Source organism: Ailuropoda melanoleuca, chromosome 16 (assembly GCF_002007445.2).
Source record: "Ailuropoda melanoleuca isolate Jingjing chromosome 16, ASM200744v2, whole genome shotgun sequence".
Taxonomy (NCBI): Eukaryota; Metazoa; Chordata; class Mammalia; order Carnivora; family Ursidae; genus Ailuropoda; species Ailuropoda melanoleuca.
In genome coordinates, this window is record NC_048233.1 from 11405942 (window position 1) to 11420350 (window position 14409).

The 14409-nt window shown below is 47.1% G+C and overlaps 1 long non-coding RNA gene and 2 pseudogenes across 2 annotated transcripts in view; all 3 read right to left on the reverse strand.

Moving 5' to 3' along the window:
* LOC117796766 overlaps positions 1 to 4949 on the reverse strand; it is a 45428-nt gene extending 40479 nt beyond the window's left edge. For both annotated transcript variants that reach the window (XR_004621421.1, XR_004621422.1), the window contains exon 1: positions 4684 to 4949. This is a non-coding gene — a long non-coding RNA (uncharacterized LOC117796766). The remainder of the gene's footprint in view (positions 1 to 4683) is intronic.
* LOC117796765 lies at positions 1527 to 1922 on the reverse strand (annotated as a pseudogene).
* Positions 4950 to 8626: 3677 nt separating the features above from the next.
* Positions 8627 to 9000, reverse strand: LOC117796811 (annotated as a pseudogene).
* Between the last annotated feature and the right edge of the window lie 5409 nt (positions 9001 to 14409).

Sequence of the window (14409 nt, forward strand, 5' to 3'; positions counted from 1 at the left end):
CTCTATTCCTGTCCACACTCAACCTTAAGATGGAAGTCAATGAGGGCATGAACCCCATCTAGTTTTGCCCACCATTGGATCTCTAGGACTTGGTATATTGTCCACCACATAGACTCAATAAATACAGTGTGAGTGAATCAATGAATGAGTAAACATAATAAGACACTCAACACATGTGTGACAGATTGAAAAACTCCAAGTAGAGGGGACAACAGTAAAAAACAAACAAACAAAAACGTATGTGGTCTGTAGGACAAGTTTTTTTATGAATTACAAGAAGAGCAGGGGTGGCAAACCAAATTTTACATGAATCTTCCAACGTTTCATCTCAATTTAGAATCTGTAATATGAGGGGCGCCTGGGTGGCACAGCGGTTAAGCGTCAGCGTCTGCCTTTGGCTCAGGGTGTGATCCTGGCCTTATGGGATCGAGCCCCACATCAGGCTCCTCCGCTATGAGCCTGCTTCTTCCTCTCCCACTCCCCCTGCTTGTGTTCCCTCTCTTGCTGGCTGTCTCAATCTCTGTCAAATAAATAAAATCTTTAAAAAAAAAAGAACCTGTAATATGAAAGATCAACTCAGTAGACCCTCAATTTCCAGGGCAGCTTGAAGATATAATCTCATTATTCTTCATCCTTTGTCTCTAATGCTTTAAACAAGCAGAAACCTTCTTAGCCTGTTACTGTTATCATCATTTCACATATATTTGGTGATTTACCACTTCCAAAGCCTCTTCCCTTACGCTGTCATATTTAACACTAAGCAACCCTAATAGTCGAGATAAAAGTCATAGGACCTGACTCTGGTATCTTCGCAGAACTTCCTGATATATTTGTGGAACGATAGGATGGCAGGTAGGGCAGAAAAGAAGCCCAAGAAAGGCAAGAAAAGTGGAGGGCAGAGACACAAGGAGGAGGATCAGAAGACAAAGAACCAAAAGGAGTGGTCACAGGAGGAAAGGTGTAGTCTACATTGAGTACGTGTGTCCCCCCAAAATTCTTATGTCGAAATCCTAAGCCCTGATGTGATGGTGTTAAGAGGTGGGGCCTTTGGAAAGTAATTAGGTCATGAGGGTGGAGCCATCGTGAGTGAGATTAGCATCTTATAAAAGGCATCCCAAAGAGCTCTGTCACCCTCTCTGTGACGACACAGAGAGAAGTCGGCAGTTTACAACCTCAAAGAGGGTCCTCACCAGAGTCCAACCATGCTGGCACCCTAGTCTTGGGCTTCCAGCTTCCAGAACTGTGAGAAATAAATGTTCATTGCATAAGACGTCCAGTGTACGGTCACTTGTTAGAGCAGCCCAAACAGACTGACAGCCCACAAAGCAGGGGCGAGAGAGTGGCATCGGCGGGTTGTGGGGAGTGAAGACACATAATCATGTGCATTAAGAAATGAGGGGGACTTTTTAAAGGGGACAAGTTTCTGGGAGAGGGAAGACACAGAGTCTATAGGGAGCCTACAGGGACCAGGATCACAAAGGATATTTTTAGGTATTTGTCTCATTAAAAGATTTCTTTTTTTTTTAATTACTCAAAAAAGCTTCATTTATTTAGCTTTCTGACTCTGTGCTTGTGCCTTCAACTTTTCACAATGATTTTCTGCTCCTCAATAAGGAAGCATGCTTGATCCTGTCACGAACACACTTAGCACACATGGAACCACCATAGGCCCTGCCGACGTGTTTTTTCGTTTTAGACAACCTCATAAGGACTTTAGGTCTCACAGCACGAACTCCTCAAAGTCGGCCTGGGCACACACCACATGCAGATTTTGGTGCTTTCCCAACCTTCTTGGTATAAAGGTAAACGATTCTATTACCAGGGGTTCGGGACAGCCTAGTTTTGTTAGAGGCTGTATTGTAGGACAGCCTACAATGATAGGTCAAATGCTGAACCATTCTGAATGCCTATGGACGCCGTCCCCGGAAGCTCATTAAAAGATTTCTTAGGCACACCTGGGTGGCTCAGTTGGTTAAGCATCTGCCTTCGGCTCAGGTCATGATCCCCGAGTCCTGGGATCAAGTCCCACCTTGAGCTCCCTGCTCAACAGAGGGCATGTTTCTCCCTCTCCCTCTGCCTGCTGCTCCCCCTGCTTGCGCGCGCGCTCTCTCTCTCTCCCTCTGCCAAATAAATACATAAATAAAATCTTTAAAACATAAAAAATAAAATAAAAGATTTCCTATATGGGTCAAGGGGGTTCAGAAGGTTTCACTTAAAGGAGAAAATGGAGATGAGGTCACGGGTCACAGAAAATGAACGTTGGTTATTATTGTTGGTCAGTATGTGGGGTTGGTCTAGCTGGGGCATTGAGCATCTCGAACGTGGGGGGGGGCCAGGAGGGGTGAGGGAGACATGTCACACCGGAATTCGAACAGGCTGGCAAACTATGAAAAATTCAACAAATGCCCTAATCTTTTCACTGAGATACATACCCTCCCCTGATGCTTCCAGGAGCCCGGAGCTGCCCAGGGGAGACCCAGTTCGGCCCCAGAGACCCCTAGCTGCCAGCAGAGGCCCACCTAGTCCTGGCTAGCTTCCAGGATTCTGTGTGAGCCCCAGCAGACTAATACTACTCATTTGCATGGAAAGCCCAGGGAAGCGCACCACCATCTACCCCACTGCCCTTGACAAAAACCTGGAAGTTATCCTTGACTTTTGTCTCACTTCACTGCCCACGTCGAAATGATCCTGTGTTGTCGTATCTCTCAAATCCACCCACCTCTTGCTATCCCCATAACCACTAACGTCGTCCAGGAAGCTCTCACTGAAGCACATTCTAACTTCCTTCCTACCTCCCCCCGGTCACCTTCCTCTCTGGTGTTCTCACAATCAGATTCTGGTATTCATACAACCACAACTTGTTCTCCCAGCTGGTTCTGTGCAAAATGGATCACAGTCCCTTCTCTGATTATAACTCTTCATTAGCTCCCTTTCTCCCTCAGGATAGAAGTCCAAAGTTCCTAATATTGCCTTCCATACCCTTCATGTGCTGGCCCTGGCCACCTCTCTGTTTTGGTTTGTTTTTTTTTTAAGATTTTATTTATTTATTTGACAGAGAGCACAAGCTGGGGGAGCAGCNTTCCTAATATTGCCTTCCATACCCTTCATGTGCTGGCCCTGGCCACCTCTCTGTTTTGGTTTGTTTTTTTTTAAGATTTTATTTATTTATTTGACAGAGAGCACAAGCTGGGGGAGCAGGAGGCAGAGGGAGAGGGAGAAGCAGGCTCCCCGCAGAGCAGGGAGCCCAATGCAGGGCTCCATCCCAGGACCCTGGGATCATGACCTGAGCTGAAGGCTCACACTTAACCGACTGAGCCACCCAGGCGCCCCCACATCTCTGGCTTTATCAACGGGCTTCCCACCTGGCTTTTTCCAGCCACATTGAACTACCTGTAATCCCACCTGAGTGTCTTGTTCTTTTTCACTCCTGGACGGAGAAAACACAGAGCTTCTCACTCTCCCTGGAAATCTTCTTACCCTCCCCTCCCCTCCGCCTCAGCCCCTGGGTCCAGAATCACCTGCTTCATTCCTGCTCTTGAAATCTGAGCCTGTGAGGCTCCTAGTTCCCCAAATCTCCCCAACTCCCTCCATGCTCCCATAGCAACTTGTACTTGCCAAAATCAGGGCATGTAATCAGCCCCTTTGTAGTCTCGGTGTTTGTTTATTTAGCTGATCCACACTTCCATCTAGATCAGTGGCTGTCTACTCCGCACATCAGAATCCCCAAGGGACCTTATAAAAAACGCGAGTGCCCGTTAACAGAGAAGCTGTTCAGGTGGGTCCGCACACGGGTGTTCTGTAGGTCCTGCTTATGATTCTAGCGGATGCCCGAGGGGCGCACCACTGGGTAGACTAGCATTCCGTGAGCTCAGAGAACGTGCAGGGTTGGTGCCTGCGCGGGAAACCACGCTCGGTATTTGTTACGAGAACGCATCTCTGATGCCCTACAACAGCTTATTTCTCTGCACAGAGGAGCATACATTTGGAAGGACACGTTTCTCTTCAGAGCTCTTTGGGTTTCATTACCTCTTCGCCTCAAAGACCCAGATGGATAAACTGAGGCTCCCAGAGGCTGTGAGTGGTCCTCACCTCGAAGCCTTCCGGAAGAACGCCGGGCAGAAATGCAGGTGACTCGCGCGGAGCAGTTAGCTCCGCAGTGGATGGTACACACCGGGGCCAACTTTGCTGCCCCCTAGAGCAGAGCTCGCCCACTCTCCCACCCCGCCTCCTGGTGCTGGTAGAGATGCCTTTGCAGGAGGGCCGCAGAGAGCTGGAGGATTTTGCACTCAAGTCACTCTTTTTTTTTTATTTTTTAATAAATTCAGTTAGCCAAGGTCAGAAAAACAGGATCATGCTAGTTTCTAGCAAGAGAAGGGAGGGATCTGGGCGATTTTATCAGAGAATTTGGGCCCTAATTAATATGGGGATACAGCCGTCTTTGCCAACAATGCACTGACTGATTCCCTCCCACCCCAACTGGGGCGTCCAGGGTTAGACCCCTCCGGCTCCTGATTCTCTGCCCAGCGGGTGTGGCGGAGGCTGGGCCAGGAGGCGGGGCTTGGGGCCCCGCTTACTAGTAAATGGCTTTGGCAACGGAGACTGGGCTTCAAAGCCTGGCAGGCTACAGCCCTTAGCACCTGCAGGCCTTGAGCACGGAAAGATCATGAATCCAGTCCCACTCACCAGTGTAGGTGCTTACTATTGTCCTTGCTGCTGTCATTCATGCTCTTCCAAGGAATCCCTTTAGCAGCTGCACTGGAAACCCCTCATCCCAAAAGGGCAACAAGAAATGGAGAAGAACCCAGTGACCCAGGGAAACTGCAAGTGAAACCAAATGTCAATGTCATTTCTCTCACTGTGGTTTGCGGTGTTCAACACTCTTGCTTTGTTGATCGTCTCGGAGGGGGTTAATAACCCTCCGAGGACTGTCCTCCACTGAGCAACCACGGATAGGGGGCTCTGCTCGAAGTCTCACCTTGACCGGGTGGCCCCAGGCCCAGTCCCCACCCTCCCACCCCTGGGCTGATGCTGTGGTTCCAAGTGCCTGGGACCACGGGCACCCACACTCATTTCCTGCCTGCCGGTCCCCACATGCAACGGCTCCTGAAAAAGAGGAACCAATTGCTGCTCAGAATCCTTTTCACAGCTGACAACAGTTGGATCCCCATCCTCAGCAGCAAAGGTGTGACTGTTCTCCTGCCATTCCTGCTTCATTGTCAGCGAAGCCAGCAGGCCGAGGGGGAAGTGAGCCGCGGACAACCCAAGCGATCAGAAAAAGAGACGGTGCGCCTTTAAGATGAAGGTGGTGGGCAACCATCCATCTTCCCTAAACACAGACTTGCCTTGTTCTTCCATTTCTGGCTGAGTGATAAAAACGTTAAATGTCATTTCCTGTNCAGCAGAAATCTGAAATCAAAGAATTAGAAGGGAAAAGATTATGGGAAAAAAGATATTCCACCAAATCTCTCGTAGGTCTATTAACCTGGAACGTATTCCTCCTCGTGGTCCTGGGTAACAGCNTGTCTTAGGACAGTCTGTGTATTGATGCCCTAGGTGACTATCTTCTTCCCGTGTCCTCACATGGTAGAAGGGGTGAGGGAGCTCTCTAGGGTCTCTTTTATAAGAGCACTAACCCCGTTCACGGGTTTAGTCATGGGTGGATCATGGGCTCCACTTTCGTGGTCTAATCACCAAAACACCACATCACCAAATACCATCACATTGGCAATAAGGTTTCAACATATGAATTTTGAGGGACACAAACATTTAGTCTATAGCAATAAAAAACTGCTAGTTTTGGAAAACTATGAGAAAAATAGATACTACCAGGTTAATGCTTCCTATTAGGAATGACATGTTTAAAAATGTTAACATAGAAAACAAATATTTAAAAGAGGAAATAGGGGCACCTAGCTGGCTCAGTCTTAACCCAAGGCTTACATCTTGAGTTATAAATTTGAGCTCCATGTTGGGTGTAGAAATTACTTAGAAATAAAATTTTAAAAAAAAAAACATTTTATTTACTTATTTGTCAGAGAGGGAGAGAGAGAGCGTGAGCAGGGGGAGCGGCAGGCAGAGAGAGAAGTAGGCTCCTGCTGAGCAAGGAGCCCGATGTGGGACTCAACCCCAGGACCCTGGAATCACCACATGAGCCAAAGGCAGATGCTCAACTGACTGAGCCACCCAGACATTCCTGGAAATGAAATCTTAAAAATAATAATAAGAAGAAAAGAAATACACTGATCAGGGTATGCATGCCTCTGGTCAGTTAAATGTCTGCTTTCAACCTAGGTCATGATCTCAGGGTTCTGGGAGCAAGCCCTGCTGGGGCCCCCTGCTCAGTGGGGAGTCTGCTTCTCCCTCTGCCCCTCTCTGCCCCTCTCTGCACCCCTCTGCCCTCTCTGGCCCTCCCTCTGCTCCTGGGTGCGCGCTCTCTCAAATTCAATCTTTAGAATGCATATAGGCAACTTTACTTCTGTTGGGACACTCTACCTTTGTAAATGGCAATGCACATGAAAAGCTTACAGCCTTCTTTTACATCTGTCTATTTTGATGACTTTTTTTACAACAAAAATTTCTGAATAGACTATTGAATCTGTTATGTGTTCATTTTAATGATTCTTCTTTTTGAAAGGTATCTTAACTCTAAATTTTATGTACACGTCTCTGTGATTCCTGTAATCAACATGACTACAGAAATTTTGAAGAATTTGATTTATTATACAAAGTGAATTAATCTGATGAATCATTCATTCATTGTATATTCTTTTTATTCCATCTCACCCTTAAGTCATCATGGACGATAAACATTATGGACGATAAGCATTATGGTTTTAGCAACTGTTGTATCGGCAAACTTAACTGTGGCTTTGTTACTGCAAATGCCAAATACGTCTGAATGTGACAGAAACCTTTGCCAGTGAAAAGTGGAATTAATTTTTCAGTCTCTCCGAACAACTGAGCAAATCACTGTGTTCAGTAATGTTCTAAAGGATGTCTACTCTTCCAAAATCAAAGGGTTTGGATCAACAGTGAAAATCAAACTTTCAAGCACTGAGAAGCACATATATTCCTTGTGACCAGAACATGTATTTGCATTTCCAAACTAAATGGCATTTGCTTTATGTGGACTGTCCTCCCCCACTGCCTTAATTTATTAAGATCCTACTCATATTTCAAGGCTCAGCTAGCAGCCATCACCACCATCAGTATTTTCCAACCATTTTCACCCAAAGAGAGCTTTACTATTTGAATTATTTGCTCATAAAATCATAGGAATTTTGAAGCTAAAAGAGAACTGAAAGCCCATGGAGATATAACTTTATATGGGAAGAACCCAGGTCCCAGAAGAATGAAGTGGCCTCTCCATCACAACAATATGCTTAGCACACACACCCAAAATTAAAGTGCCTGACTGTAATTTATTATTAAAATAGTAGTTTTTTCTTAGGAGCCCATGGAAATCAATCAGTTGCCACCACAGAGGTCAATGGTGTTTTTGAATGACCAGGGCTTAGCATGATACTTCAACCTGATTTCAACCAGTAGAGAAATCATTTTAATTTGTATTATATACATGGCTTTCAGTTAGAAGAAATTTGTTAAAAAATAAATAAACTACTACATTAAAACCTTGTTCTTTTCCATATATTTTTACATTGTTTTGCTATCGATCATCTCTATATCATCCATCCATCACCTGTTTGAGTAGATAAGAAAGAACATATGATCCTTGTTAACACAACTGTGATTCTACTGTGCTTGAAGGGCATGATAATACCTTACCTCATCCCCACCCTCCCAGTTTATTCACAACTGCCTAAACTATGTATTCAGTATGATTTCCGATATTAATGATAATGAGAGTAATAAAGTCAGTTGAAGTGGAAATAGTATGTAATTTTATATGTATCAACAGTTTGACATAACTGACATCAACATTAATTAATGAAATTAATGATTCATTAAACAAAATCAAATATCAAAGAAACATGTTTTTATCCAGCAGGGTACAATGAACATATGCTCAACCATATTAAAGCAGTTTAGGATCACTTCAGTAAATAACTTTCTACCAGTTTACCTATTCCACTTTAATTTATATCTCTAGAAATTAAATATAATGATAATGAAAATTCAACCGTATGGGTATTGAAATAAAGTGGAGGCAAATTTGCAAGATAATCTTTTAAAAATATATGTATGAAATGCTTGGCATCTGACAATGTGCTACAGCAAAGAAACTAAAAATTACAATAGCTTATATAAGATTTCTGTTTTAAATATCACATAATAATGAAAAAACAGGTTAGTTCAGGGATAATGGGTAGCTGTTTCATTCTCTTCACATGACTTCTATCTCTGGATCCATGGCTCATCCAGGATCTGACATAATTTTTATATCCCAGCAATTGCAGAAGGGATAAAAGTACAAGAACTATTTAACCACATCCCTATAAGAACATGCAGGGTCAGATTCCAAAGCCTAGGCAGATTCCAAGGACCCCTCACTTAGAAGGGTCTCATGCTTGGTTTAATGTACCACTGTCACCATCTTGAAATTATTATTTTTTTTAACAGATCTAGTCTTTTGATTTTTTTTATTACTCAAAAAAGCTTCATTTTTTTATTTAGCTTTCTAACTCTGTGCTTGTGCCTTCAACACTTGCACAATGATTTTCTGCTCCTCAATAAGGAAAGCACCCTTGATCCTGTCACGAACACGCTTAGCACACATGGAACCACCATAGGCCTTGCTGACATGTTTTTTTGTTTTAGGCAACCGCATAAGGACTTTAGGTCTCACAGCGTGAACTCCTTGAAGTCGGCCTGGGCACACGCCACATGCAGATTTTGGTGCTTTCCCAGCCTTCTTGGTAAAGGTAAACGATTCTATTACCAGGGGTTCGGGACAGCCTAGTTTTGTTAGAGGCTGTATTGTAGGACAGCCTACAATGATAGGTCAAATGCTGAACCATTCTGAATGCCTATGGACGCCGTCCCCGGAAGCTCATTAAAAGATTTCTTAGGCACACCTGGGTGGCTCAGTTGGTTAAGCATCTGCCTTCGGCTCAGGTCATGATCCCCGAGTCCTGGGATCAAGTCCCACCTTGAGCTCCCTGCTCAACAGAGGGCATGTTTCTCCCTCTCCCTCTGCCTGCTGCTCCCCCTGCTTGCGCGCGCGCTCTCTCTCTCTCCCTCTGCCAAATAAATACATAAATAAAATCTTTAAAACATAAAAAATAAAATAAAAGATTTCCTATATGGGTCAAGGGGGTTCAGAAGGTTTCACTTAAAGGAGAAAATGGAGATGAGGTCACGGGTCACAGAAAATGAACGTTGGTTATTATTGTTGGTCAGTATGTGGGGTTGGTCTAGCTGGGGCATTGAGCATCTCGAACGTGGGGGGGGGCCAGGAGGGGTGAGGGAGACATGTCACACCGGAATTCGAACAGGCTGGCAAACTATGAAAAATTCAACAAATGCCCTAATCTTTTCACTGAGATACATACCCTCCCCTGATGCTTCCAGGAGCCCGGAGCTGCCCAGGGGAGACCCAGTTCGGCCCCAGAGACCCCTAGCTGCCAGCAGAGGCCCACCTAGTCCTGGCTAGCTTCCAGGATTCTGTGTGAGCCCCAGCAGACTAATACTACTCATTTGCATGGAAAGCCCAGGGAAGCGCACCACCATCTACCCCACTGCCCTTGACAAAAACCTGGAAGTTATCCTTGACTTTTGTCTCACTTCACTGCCCACGTCGAAATGATCCTGTGTTGTCGTATCTCTCAAATCCACCCACCTCTTGCTATCCCCATAACCACTAACGTCGTCCAGGAAGCTCTCACTGAAGCACATTCTAACTTCCTTCCTACCTCCCCCCGGTCACCTTCCTCTCTGGTGTTCTCACAATCAGATTCTGGTATTCATACAACCACAACTTGTTCTCCCAGCTGGTTCTGTGCAAAATGGATCACAGTCCCTTCTCTGATTATAACTCTTCATTAGCTCCCTTTCTCCCTCAGGATAGAAGTCCAAAGTTCCTAATATTGCCTTCCATACCCTTCATGTGCTGGCCCTGGCCACCTCTCTGTTTTGGTTTGTTTTTTTTTTAAGATTTTATTTATTTATTTGACAGAGAGCACAAGCTGGGGGAGCAGCAGGCAGAGGGAGAGGGAGAAGCAGGCTCCCCGCAGAGCAGGGAGCCCAATGCAGGGCTCCATCCCAGGACCCTGGGATCATGACCTGAGCTGAAGGCTCACACTTAACCGACTGAGCCACCCAGGCGCCCCCACATCTCTGGCTTTATCAACGGGCTTCCCACCTGGCTTTTTCCAGCCACATTGAACTACCTGTAATCCCACCTGAGTGTCTTGTTCTTTTTCACTCCTGGACGGAGAAAACACAGAGCTTCTCACTCTCCCTGGAAATCTTCTTACCCTCCCCTCCCCTCCGCCTCAGCCCCTGGGTCCAGAATCACCTGCTTCATTCCTGCTCTTGAAATCTGAGCCTGTGAGGCTCCTAGTTCCCCAAATCTCCCCAACTCCCTCCATGCTCCCATAGCAACTTGTACTTGCCAAAATCAGGGCATGTAATCAGCCCCTTTGTAGTCTCGGTGTTTGTTTATTTAGCTGATCCACACTTCCATCTAGATCAGTGGCTGTCTACTCCGCACATCAGAATCCCCAAGGGACCTTATAAAAAACGCGAGTGCCCGTTAACAGAGAAGCTGTTCAGGTGGGTCCGCACACGGGTGTTCTGTAGGTCCTGCTTATGATTCTAGCGGATGCCCGAGGGGCGCACCACTGGGTAGACTAGCATTCCGTGAGCTCAGAGAACGTGCAGGGTTGGTGCCTGCGCGGGAAACCACGCTCGGTATTTGTTACGAGAACGCATCTCTGATGCCCTACAACAGCTTATTTCTCTGCACAGAGGAGCATACATTTGGAAGGACACGTTTCTCTTCAGAGCTCTTTGGGTTTCATTACCTCTTCGCCTCAAAGACCCAGATGGATAAACTGAGGCTCCCAGAGGCTGTGAGTGGTCCTCACCTCGAAGCCTTCCGGAAGAACGCCGGGCAGAAATGCAGGTGACTCGCGCGGAGCAGTTAGCTCCGCAGTGGATGGTACACACCGGGGCCAACTTTGCTGCCCCCTAGAGCAGAGCTCGCCCACTCTCCCACCCCGCCTCCTGGTGCTGGTAGAGATGCCTTTGCAGGAGGGCCGCAGAGAGCTGGAGGATTTTGCACTCAAGTCACTCTTTTTTTTTTATTTTTTAATAAATTCAGTTAGCCAAGGTCAGAAAAACAGGATCATGCTAGTTTCTAGCAAGAGAAGGGAGGGATCTGGGCGATTTTATCAGAGAATTTGGGCCCTAATTAATATGGGGATACAGCCGTCTTTGCCAACAATGCACTGACTGATTCCCTCCCACCCCAACTGGGGCGTCCAGGGTTAGACCCCTCCGGCTCCTGATTCTCTGCCCAGCGGGTGTGGCGGAGGCTGGGCCAGGAGGCGGGGCTTGGGGCCCCGCTTACTAGTAAATGGCTTTGGCAACGGAGACTGGGCTTCAAAGCCTGGCAGGCTACAGCCCTTAGCACCTGCAGGCCTTGAGCACGGAAAGATCATGAATCCAGTCCCACTCACCAGTGTAGGTGCTTACTATTGTCCTTGCTGCTGTCATTCATGCTCTTCCAAGGAATCCCTTTAGCAGCTGCACTGGAAACCCCTCATCCCAAAAGGGCAACAAGAAATGGAGAAGAACCCAGTGACCCAGGGAAACTGCAAGTGAAACCAAATGTCAATGTCATTTCTCTCACTGTGGTTTGCGGTGTTCAACACTCTTGCTTTGTTGATCGTCTCGGAGGGGGTTAATAACCCTCCGAGGACTGTCCTCCACTGAGCAACCACGGATAGGGGGCTCTGCTCGAAGTCTCACCTTGACCGGGTGGCCCCAGGCCCAGTCCCCACCCTCCCACCCCTGGGCTGATGCTGTGGTTCCAAGTGCCTGGGACCACGGGCACCCACACTCATTTCCTGCCTGCCGGTCCCCACATGCAACGGCTCCTGAAAAAGAGGAACCAATTGCTGCTCAGAATCCTTTTCACAGCTGACAACAGTTGGATCCCCATCCTCAGCAGCAAAGGTGTGACTGTTCTCCTGCCATTCCTGCTTCATTGTCAGCGAAGCCAGCAGGCCGAGGGGGAAGTGAGCCGCGGACAACCCAAGCGATCAGAAAAAGAGACGGTGCGCCTTTAAGATGAAGGTGGTGGGCAACCATCCATCTTCCCTAAACACAGACTTGCCTTGTTCTTCCATTTCTGGCTGAGTGATAAAAACGTTAAATGTCATTTCCTGTATCAGTGGTTAACCACTAGATGCTGGATCAGAGATTTACCAGAAGTGCTGAAGTTAAGGAAAAAAAAAAAACACAAAACCCTGCTGTTTTCAATAACCCTTTCTTGCACCCTGTGGGAACTATTTAACCTTTGTGGGGGGAGAGAGTGGGGTGCCAGGGGGCTGCTGAATTTCGGCTGAACAATAAGTTTAGGATTCAATTTGCCGACGACTTTCTTAAGCTTCATACAGGAAGCCAAGAGAGGCAGCATGTCACGATCCTGCCTCCCTCCCCAGGGAGTGCGTGTGTAAGTGCGGGCAAGGCAGGAGAAGGCAGACGTAAAAATCTGCCACATGCCTACTGTGCCCACCATTGTCTCCAGATATTGATGGTCATTTGGCTTTATTGACCCCACATTTCACAGAAGACCATGGCTCTGGCTATTCTGTTCCCCCAGCTTCCTACAGCAGTAAGTGGCCTCTCAGTGACAGGGAGCCGGGGCGGGGGTGGGGGGGTGCGGTTAGAGCTCCCTGGAAGCTTCTGCACCTGAGCAGCTGTGGTCTGAGGGATGCAAAGCCCAGCTGTACCCTTTGTTGCGTCTTCTTGGATTTCTCCATTCAAGTGCTCAGGAAAGTAAAGTGGTGGAGGCTTGGCTCAGCCCACCGCATAAGGGACTGGATCAACTTGCAGCCCTCCCACAGCTTTGCTCGAAGCCCCTCTAGTCTGCCCTGCATTGTTTTGCCCTGGGCTGACCTAGATGGCGAGGACAACACACAAAGCCACCCTGGCTCCTCCCTTCTGCATCCCCTGCTCTGTGGACCTCTCGCAGGGCAGATAAGACTGAAGAGCCACGCTGTGTTCCAGCAATTGCATTTCCTACCCCAGGCCGCCTAAGATGTCCTGTGCACACACCAAGCGCTCCTCGCACTTCAAGTATGTCTAAGATGACCTACCGTCCTGGTTCGCCTGGGACTAAAGGGACTCATAGTAGGTGGGATCTCTGTTATTGTAACTGGGAAAGTCCCCGGCACACCGGAATAAATGGGTAACCCTAATAGAAGTGTGTGACACGTAAATACTCCTTCCACTTTGCAACTGAGGCTAAAGTTTAGGAAGGATCCAGTCAGGTCAAGTTGAAGAGGGCATGTCGCCGTGTAAGCATCCCTGGGGGAGAAGGGAAATCTCCACTGCTCTCCCCCCTCTCCTGGCACCTATCAGAAGCCATCCACTCCTAAGTCAGCAGTTAGCAGCAGAAATCTGAAATCAAAGAATTAGAAGGGAAAAGATTATGGGAAAAAAGATATTCCACCAAATCTCTCATAGGTCTATTAACCTGGAACGTATTCCTCCTCGTGGTCCTGGGTAACAGTGCCCAAAGGCACCCCAGGTGCCCAAGATAGAAAAATCCAGAGTGCCGGACAACTTCTCACTCTTCCTCAGTCCTCCTCTCCGTTTTTTCAACAAGCCCTGACTTTTCTGCCCCTGTGATCTCTCCTCTGCGCTGCCACTGCTCCTGCCTGAGCTCAGCTTCCCCGCTGCCCTCCGCTAACACCTCCATCCCCTCTGACCTCGATTTCATCTGCTTCCCTGACCTATTAGATAATGTTTCCCCTTTTGAAAAATTAAATCCAAGAAACATGTGTTGAGTACCTAGATCCAGAGGCTGCCATCGATGTCACTTCTCTAGACCTCATCTAACTTTGGACAATATTTCTCATGGTTTCCTTTTTGAATGAGATCATCCCAAGATGTCTTCTTGATTGAGAAAATCCCCCTGATATTTCCAGGCAAAGCTGACCACTTCCTCTCTGCGTCCTGGTTCACGTTGCCCTTTGGCCCTCATCATACGGCTATGATTATTAGTTTGTGTTTCCGTCTTGCCTACTAGCTGTGAACCCCTGGTGTCTTATTTATCTTGTTTCCCCAAGGGTCGATCCCAGACCTTGATAGATAGCAGCCCTTCAGTAAGTACAGAGAATGAGATAGTATTGAGGTGAGAAGAGGAAATATTGGCCGGGTGCTCTGATATTCAGACAGGTCTATAGCCATTTGAACATAGAAAATTCAAAGGCTATT